The sequence below is a fragment of the Arachis hypogaea genome, chromosome 15 (genome assembly GCF_003086295.3).
Source record: "Arachis hypogaea cultivar Tifrunner chromosome 15, arahy.Tifrunner.gnm2.J5K5, whole genome shotgun sequence".
NCBI classification, from domain to species: domain Eukaryota; kingdom Viridiplantae; phylum Streptophyta; class Magnoliopsida; order Fabales; family Fabaceae; genus Arachis; species Arachis hypogaea.
Window position 1 is genome coordinate 11409892 of NC_092050.1, and position 10185 is coordinate 11420076.

Sequence of the window (10185 nt, forward strand, 5' to 3'; positions counted from 1 at the left end):
TACAAACAGCTGACCAAAAAGTGTCTTTCTGACATGCTTTCAGAATGGACCATCCTGGATATATTCTATGATGGTTTATCTGAGCTATCAAAGATGTCATTAGATACTTCTGCAGGTGGATCCATTCACCTAAAGAAAATGCCTACAGAAGCTCAAGAACTCATTGACATGGTTGCTAATAACCAGTTCATGTACACTTCTGAGAGGAATCCTGTGAGTAATGGGACGCCTCAGAAGAAGGGAGTTCTTGAAGTTCATACTCTGAATGCCATATTGGCTCAGAATAAAATATTGTCTCAGCAAGTCAATATGATTTCGCAGAGTCTGAATGGAATGCAAGCTGCATCCAACAGTACTCAAGAGGCTTCTTATGAAGAAGAAGCTTATGATCCTGAGAACCCTGCAATAGCAGAGGTAAATTACATGGGTGAACCATATGGAAACACCTATAATCCATCATGGAAAAATCATCCAAATTTCTCATGGAAGGATCAAAGGCCTCAACAAGGCTTTAATAATGGTGGAAGAAACAGGTTTAACAATAATAAACCTTTTCCATCATCCACTCAGCAACAGACAGAGAACTCTGAACAAAATACTTCTAATTTAGCAAACTTAGTCTCTGATCTATCCAAGGCCACTGTAAGTTTCATGAATGAAACAAGGTCTTCCATTAGAAATTTAGAAGCACAAGTGGGCCAGCTGAGTAAAAGGATCACTGAAATCCCTCCTAGTACTCTCCCAAGCAATACAGAAGGGAATCCAAAAGGAGAGTGCAAGGCCATTGACATAAGCACCATGGCCGAACCTGTAAGGGAAGGAGAGGACGTGAATCCCAAGGAGGAAGACCTCCTGGGACGTCCAGTGATCAATAAGGAGCTTCCCTCTGAGGGACCAAAGGACTCTGAGGCTCATCTAGAGACCATAGAGATTCCATTGGACCTCCTTATGCCATTCATGAGCTCTGATGAGTATTCCTCTTCTGAAGAGAATGAGGATGTTACTGAAGAGCAAGTTGCCAAGTTCCTTGGTGCAATCATGAAGCTAAATGCCAAACTATTTGGTATTGAGACTTGGGAAAATGAACCTCCCTTGTTCACCAATGAACTAAGTGATCTGGATCAACTGACATTACCTCAGAAGAGACAGGATCCTGGAAAGTTCATAATACCTTGTACTATAGGCACCATGATCTTTAAGGCTCTGTGTGACCTTGGTTTAGGGATAAACCTCATGCCCCTCTCTGTAATAGAGAAACTGGGAATCTATGGGGTACAAGCTGCCAAAATCTCATTAGAGATGGCAGACAATTCAAGAAAACAGGCTTATGGACAAGTAGAGGACGTGTTAGTAAAGGTTGAAGGCCTTTACATCCCTGCTGATTTCATAGTCCTAGATACTGGAAAGGAAGAGGATGAATCCATCATCCTAGGAAGACCTTTCCTAGCCACAGCAAGAGCTGTGATTGATGTGGACAGAGGAGAATTGATCCTTCAACTAAATGAGGACAACCTTGTGTTTACAACTCAAGGATCTCACTCTGCATCCATGGAGAGGAAGCAGAAAAAGCTTCTCTCAAAGCAGAGTCAACCAAAGCCCCCACAGTCAAACTCTAAGTTTGGTGTTGGGAGGCCACAAGCAAACTCTAAGTTTGGTGTCAAACCCCCATATCCAAACTCTAAGTTTGGTGTTGGGAGGTCTCAACAAAGCTCTGCACATCTGTGAGGCTCCATGAGAGCCCACTGTCAAGCTATTGACATTAAAGAAGCGCTTATTGGGAGGCAACCCAATTTTTATTTATCTAACTATATTTTTCTTAGTTATATGTCTTTATAGGTTCATGATTATGTGGAGTCACAAAATAAATATAAAAATTGAAAACGGAATCAAAAACAACAGAAGAAAAATCACACCCTGGAGGAAGACCTTACTGGCGTTTAAACGCCAGTAAGAAGCATGTTTTGGGCGTTCAACGCCAGAACAGAGCATGGTTCTGGCGCTGAACGCCAGAAATGGGCAGCATCTGGGCGTTTGAACGCCAGAAATGCACCCTGGAGGAAAGCTGGCGCTGAACGCCTAGCACAAGCATGGTTCTGGTGTTCAACGCCAGAAATAGGCTACAAATGGGCGTTCAACGCCCAGAACAAGCACCAATCTGGCGCTGAACGCCCAGAGTTGTGTGCAAAGGCATTTTACATGCCTAATTTGGTGCAAGGTTGTAAATCCTTAAGCACCTCATGATCTGTGGACCCCACAGGATCACCACAGGATCTGTGGACCCCACAGGATCCCCACCTACCTCCACTCACTTCTTCTCACCCATCTTTCACACAATCCCAAAAACACTCTTCCCCAAAACCCTTCACCAATCACCTCAATCTCTCTTCCCCATCACCTCTTCACCACTCACATCCATCCACTCTTCCCCATAAACCTACCTCATAAACTCCACCTACCTTCAAAATTCAAAATCAATTTCCCACCCAAACCCACCCTATATGGCCGAAACTTAACCACCCTCCCTCCCCTATATAAAGCCTTCCATTCTTCCTCATTTTCACACAACACAACCCTCTCTTCTCTTCTTGGCCGAAACACAACCCCTTCTCCCTCTCCTCCATTTCTTCTTCTTCATCTATTCTTTCTTCTATTGCTCGAGGGCGAGCAAAATTTTAAGTTTGGTGTGATAAAAGCATAAGCTTTTTGTTTTTCCATTACCATTGATGGCACCTAAGACCGGAGAATCCTCTAGAAAAGGGAAAGGGAAGACAAAAGCTTCCACCTCCGAGTCATGGGAGATGGAAAGGTTCATCTCCAAATCCCATCAAGACCACTTCTATGATGTTGTGGCCAAGAAGAAGGTGATCCCCGAGGTCCCTTTCAAACTCAAAAGAAATGAGTATCCGGAGATCCGACATGAAATCCAAAGAAGAGGTTGGGAAGTTCTAACAAACCCCATCCAACAAGTCGGCATCCTAATGGTTCAAGAGTTCTATGCTAATGCATGGATCACTAGGAACCATGATCAAAGTAAGAACCCGAACCCAAAGAATTATCTCACCATGGTTCGGGGGAAATACTTAGATTTTAGTCCGGAAAATGTGAGGTTGGCGTTCAACTTGCCAAACATGGAAGAGAACGCACGCCCCTACACAAGGAGAGTCAACTTTGATCAAAGGTTGGACCAAGTCCTCATGGACATATGTGTAGAAGGAGCTCAATGGAAGATTGACTCAAAAGGCAAACCAGTTCAACTAAGAAGACTGGACCTTAAGCCTGTAGCTAGAGGATGGTTAGAGTTCATTCAATGCTCAATCATTCCCACTAGCAACCGGTCTGAAGTTACTATAGACCGGGCCATCATGATCCATAGCATCATGATTGGAGAAGAGGTGGAAGTTTATGAGATTATACCTCAAGAACTCTACAAGGTGGCTGACAAGTCCTCCACGATGGCAAGGTTAGCCTTTCCTCACCTCATTTGCCACCTATACAATTCGGCTGGGATTGACATAGAGAGAGATATCCTCATTAAAGAGGACAAGCCCATCACTAAGAAAAAGATGGAGCAAGCAAGAGAGCCCATTCATGGAGCTCAAGAGGCGCATGAAGCTCATCACCATGAGATCCCGGAGATGCCTCAAATGCATTTTCCTCCACAAAACTATTGGGAGCAAATCAACACCTCCCTAGGAGAACTAAGCTCCAACATGAGACAATTAAGGGTGGAACATCAAGAGCACTCCATCATCCTTCATGAAATAAGAGAAGATCAAAAAGCAATGAGGGAGGAGCAACAAAGACAAGGAAGAGACATAGAAGAGCTCAAGGACATCATTGGTTCCTCAAGAAGGAAACGCCACCATCACTAAGGTGGATTCATTCCTTGTTCCTATTTCTTCTGTTTTTTGTTTTCTATGTTATGTGCTTATCTATGTTTGTGTATTATTGCGTGATCATTAGTAGTTAGTAACTATGTCTTAAAGTTATGAATGTCCTATGAATCCATCACCTCTCTTAAATAAAAAACTGTTTTAATTCAAAAGAACAAGAAGTACATGAGTTTCGAATTTATCCTTGAACTTAGTTTAATTATATTGATGTGGTGACAATGCTTCTTGTTTTCTGAATGTATGCTTGAACAGTGCATATGTCTTTTGAAGTTGTTGTTTAAGAATGTTAAATATGTTGGCTCTTGAAAGAATGATGACTAGGAAACATGTTATTTGATAATCTGAAAAATCATAAAAATGATTCTTGAAGCAAGAAAAAGCAGCAAAGAACAAAGCTTGCAAAAAAAAAAAATAGGCGAAAAAAATAAAATAAAAATAAAAAACAAGCAGAAAAAGCCAAAAGCTCTTAAAACCAAGAGGCAAGAGCAAAAAGCCAATAACCCTTAAAACCAAAAGGCAAGGGCAAATAAAAAGGATCTCAAGGCTTTGAGCATCAGTGGATAGGAGGGCCTAAAGGAATAAAATCCTGGCCTAAGCGGCTAAACCAAGCTGTCCCTAACCATGTGCTTGTGGCGTGAAGGTGTCAAGTGAAAACTTGAGACTGAGCGGTTAAAGTCAAGGTCCAAAGCAAAAAAAAGAGTGTGCTTAAGAACCCTGGACACCTCTAATTGGGGACTTTAGCAAAGCTGAGTCACAATCTGAAAAGGTTCACCCAATTATGTGTCTGTGGCATTTATGTATCCGGTGGTAATACTGGAAAACAAAGTGCTTAGGGCCACGGCCAAGACTCATAAAGAAGCTGTGTTCAAGAATCATCATACTGAACTAGGAGAGTCAATAACACTATCTGAACTCTGAGTTCCTATAGATGCCAATCATTCTGAACCTCAATGGATAAAGTAAGATGCCAAAACTATTCAAGAGACAAAAAGCTACAAGTCCCGCTCATCTGATTGAAGCTATGTTTCATTGATAGTTTGGAATTTATAGTATATTCTCTTCTTTTTATCCTATTTGATTTTCAGTTGCTTGGGGACAAGCAACAATTTAAGTTTGGTGTTGTGATGAGCGGATAATTTATACGCTTTTTGGCATTATTTTTAGTATGTTTTTAGTAGGATCTAGTTACTTTTAGGGATGTTTTCATTAGTTTTTATGTTAAATTCACATTTCTGAACTTTACTATGAGTTTGTGTGTTTTTCTGTGATTTCAGGTATTTTCTGGCTGAAATTGAGGGACTTGAGCAAAAATCAGATTCAGAGGTTGAAGAAGGACTGCTGATGTTGTTGGATTCTGACCTCCCTGCACTCAAAATGGATTTTCTGGAGCTACAGAAATCAAAATGGCGCGCTTCAAATTACGTTGGAAAGTAGACATCCAGCGCTTTCTAGCAATGTATAATAGTCCATACTTTGGCCGAGTTTAGACGACATAAAAGGGCGTTGAACGCCAGTTCTACGCTGCTGTCTGGAGTTAAACGCCAGAAACAAGTCACAAACCAGAGTTGAACGCCAGAAATACGTTACAACCTGGCTTTCAACTCCAGAAAGAGCCTCTGCACGTGTAACATTCAAGCTCAGCCCAAGCACACACCAAGTGGGCCCCGGAAGTAGATTTATGCATCAATTACTTACTTTTGTAAACCCTAGTAGCTAGTTTATTATAAATAGGATCTTTTACTATTGTATTAGATATCTTTGATCAATTGTATGCGATCTTTTGATCATTTTTAGATCTCTAGACTCCCATGGGAGGCTGGCCACTCAGCCATGCTTACCCTCTATTATCACTTATGTATTTTCATACGGTAGAGTTTCTACACTCCATAGATTAAGGTGTGGAGCTCTGCTGTTCCTCAAAGATTAATGCAAAGTACTACTATTTTCTATTCAATTCATCTTATTTCACTTCTAAGATATTCATTCGTACTTCAACCTGAATGTGATGAACGTGACAATCATCATCATTCCCTATGAACGCGTGCTTGACAACCACTTTCGTTCTACCTTCGACTGAATGAGTATCTCTTAGATTTCTTAATCAGAATCTTCGTGGTGTAACCTAGAATGATGGCGGCATTCAAGAGAATCCGGAAAGTCTAAACCTTGTCTGTGGTATTCCGAGTAGGATTCAATGATTGAATGACTGTGACGAGCTTCAAACTCGCGAGTGCTGGGCGTAGTGACAGACGCAAAAGGAGGGTGAATCCTATTCCAGAATGATCGGGAACCTCAGATGATTAGCCGTGCCGTGACAGGGCATCTTGGACCATTTTCACAAGAGGAGGGGATGTAGCCACTGACAACGGTGATGCCCTTGCATAAAGCCAGCCATAGAAAGGAGTAAGACTGATTGGATGAAGACAGCAAAAAAGCAGAGGTTCAGAGGAACGATTGCATCTCCATACGCTTATCTGAAATTCTCACCAATGATTTACATAAGTATTTCTATCCTTCTTTTATTACTTATTTTCAAAAACCCCATAACTATTTTATATCTGCCTGACTGAGATTTACAAGGTGACCATAGCTTGCTTCATACCAACAATCTCCGTGGGATTCGACCCTTACTCACGTAAGGTATTACTTGGACGACCCAGTGCACTTGCTGGTTAGTTATGCGAAGTTGTGAAGATATGTTTAGACCATGGTTCTGTGCATCCGTTTTTGGTGCCATCGCCAGGGAATCAATTTCGAACAATAATTCACAACCTGAGTAACAATTTCGCATACCAACCATATAAAGATCTTTGCAATTTAACTGAGTATAACCCCTATGAATATTCATTAAATGGTTTAGATATCTTTAATCCTTCAGGGACTTTCATATAGATATCACGATCTAATGATCCGTATAAATAGGCTGTTACCACATCCATTAAATGCATATGAAGTTTATGGTATGCAAATAAACTGACCAAATAACGTAATGTTATCGCATCCACTACAAGGGAATAGGTTTCTTCATAATCTAGCCGGGCCTTTGTGAAAAATCTTGTGCCACAAGCCGAGCTTTGTAGCGTACAACTTCATTTTTCTCATTTCGTTTTCTCACAAATACCCATCAGTATCCAACAGGTTTTACATCTTCTGGTGTATGGACTACAGGTCCAAAGACTTCACATTTTGCAAGTAAGTCTAACTCAGCCTTCATGGCTTCTTTCCATTTTGACCAATCATTTCTTTATCGACATTCTTCGACTGATCTTGGCTCAAGATCCTTACTTTCATGCATAATATTTAATGCCAAATTATATGCAAATATTTCATTGACAATTGTCTTATTTCGATCCCATTTCTCTCTTGTAAAGACATAATTTATCGAGATATCATCATTTTCATAATTTTTAGGTACCTGAACGTCTTCTGGCATTAAAACTACATCAGAGTTTTGGACAATTGTAGGTGTCTCTACTATGTCTTTTTCAATAGGAATAGTATTTACCTCTCTTCTTTTTCGAAGATTTTTGTCTTTGTAACCGACAGGCCTGCCACGCTTCTGGCGTGAATTTGCTTCGGTGGCAATTTATCCGACTGGAACATCAACTTGAATCAGAGCATTTTCAGCCGGTATATAGGATTTAGTAATCCTTTTCGTATCAGAAAATGCGTCAGACGATTCATTTGCTATTTTTTGCAAATGTATAATCTTTTGAACTTCTAGTTCACATTGCCCTGATCGAGGATCTAAATGCATCAAGGATAAGGATGGCAATTTTCCCTGGCGGGGCGGGTATCTGCGGGGATTTACCTGCCGGGGAGCAGATATGGAGAGTATTTTTTCCCCATGGGGGGCGGGGACGGGTACCTGTCTATTAAATGGAGCGGGGACAGGGGAAGAGGTACCCGCCCCGCGGGTACCTGTATAAGACCCACAAATATAAAATTACATAAATGCCCATATATATATATATGTTAAAGTTAATAACCCTAATGTTACCCTAGCAGCCTCACACTCACGCCCTCACTTCAGATTCACTCTCAGGCTCTCTCCTTCACCCAGCACCAGCAGCCTCACTTTGACCTAGCCACCTCCTTCTTCCTCTGCCTCCAGCTGCTGCTTCTCTTCTCTAACAACAGCGTCGCCACCGTCTTCCTTCTACATCGTCACCTCGCCAGCCACTCCAAGGTTCTCCACTACTTACAAGTCTCACCGTTGGTCACTGCCTCCCTCCCTCATTCACATCGCAAATCACCGCCGCCTCATCATCGCCGCCTCCTGCTCCTTGCTCGTTCATCATCATTGCAGCCTACTAATCGGTCTTCCTCATCTCTGCCTCCTCAAGCAGAATCGTCACCGCCACCAGCACAATCGTCACCGCCACCAGCACAATCGTCGTCGCCTCCAACAGCCTCTTCGCCGCTCATCGTCGCTGTCTCCCGAAGCCTCGTCGTCGCCGCATCAATAAGCCCCTTTCTCTTTGATTAGTTTCTTTCAAGTTTTTTGTTTCAACATTTGGGGTTTAGGGTTTGTTCAACGTTTCAAATTGTTTATCTTCTGTGTTTATATCTTTATTTCTGCAATTGTTGTTGAATTTTAATTTGAGAATTCATGATTTGTTCAATTGCTAATTTTCTATAATTGAAATTGTTTGAAATTGTTAATCTTCTGAATTTTATTTCTGTTTGGACAATTGTTGTTAAATTTTTATTTGGAAATTTAGGATTTGTTCAATTGTTAACGTTCTGTGCTTGAAATTGTTAAGGTTCTGTGTTTGAGATTGTTAATTTGTAAAATCCGCGGATATCCGTGGATATCCAGGTCCCCGGCGGATACGGGGTCCCCGTCACCCGTGGCGGAGACGGGGCAGGGACGGGGGGCAGATTGTGGTGACGGGGGCGGGGGGCATGTCCCCGCCCCCATGGGGACCCGTTGCCATCCCTAATCAAGGATGATGCATTCCAATTAAGTTCCTTTTCAGGAAGCTTATTCTCTCCCCTTAATGTTAGAAATTTTGATTCATCAAAATGACAATCTGCAAACCGGGCTTTAAATACATCTCCACTTCTCCAGTTTGTATCTCAAGATACCTCACTATAGAGAGAGAATCATATCCAATATATATCCTAAATTTTCTTTGGGGTCCCATTTTGGTGCGAGAAGGTGGTGCAATGAAAACATATATCGCACACCCAAATATTCTTAAATGGGAAACATTTGACTGCTGGCCAGAAGCTAATTGCATAGGAGAGAACTGATGGTAACTCGTTGGCCTCAAATGAATAAGTGTTGCAGCATGTAAAATAGCATGCCCCCAATCCGAAGTTGGGAGATTTGTTCTCATAAATAAAGGTCTAGCAATTAATTGGAGGCATTTAATAAGTGATTCTGCTAACCCATTTTGTGTGTGAACATAAGCTACTAGATGTTCAACATTTATTCCATTAGCCATACAATAAGCATCAAAAGCTTGGGAAGTAAATTCACCAGTATTATCAAGACGAATTGCTTTGATTGGATTTTCTGGAAACTGTGCTTTTAATCGAATAATTTGAGCAAGTAATCTCGCAAACGTCAGGTTGCGAGAAGACAATAAGCACACATGTGACCATCTCGAAGATGCGTCTATTAGGACCATAAAATATCTAAAAGATCCACATGGTGGATGAATAGGTCCATATATATCGCCTTGAATCCTTTCTAGGAATTCCGGGGACTCAAATCTAATCTTTACTGGTGATGGCCTTAAAATTAACTTTCTCTGAGAACATGCAGCACAACGAAATTCACTAGATTTAAGAATCTTCTGGTTCTTTAGTGAATGTCCATGGGAGTTTTCAATAATTCTCCACATCATGGTTGTTCCCGAATGACCCAATCGGTCGTGCCAAATTATGAATTCATTTGCGCTGGTAAACTTCTGGTTTACAATGGCATGTGATTTAATTGCACTAATTATAGTATAATACAACCCAGATGAAAGTGGGTAAGTTTTCTAATATAACCTTTTTATTTGAATCATGGGTTGTGATATACAAATACTCATGATTTCCCTCATTCATTGTTTCAATATGATATCTATTTCGGCGAATATCTTTGAAACTCAACAAGTTCCTCAGAGACTTGGTAGATAATAGTGCATTATTTATTATGAATTTTGTTTCTCCAGGAAACAAAATTATAGCTCTTCCGGAGCTACCATTACATAAAAAAAATTCAAAAATAAATTCAAAAAATAGGTATTCAACTAGTGCTATATTTTTTGTAATCAACTCAAAAACCATTATCTCA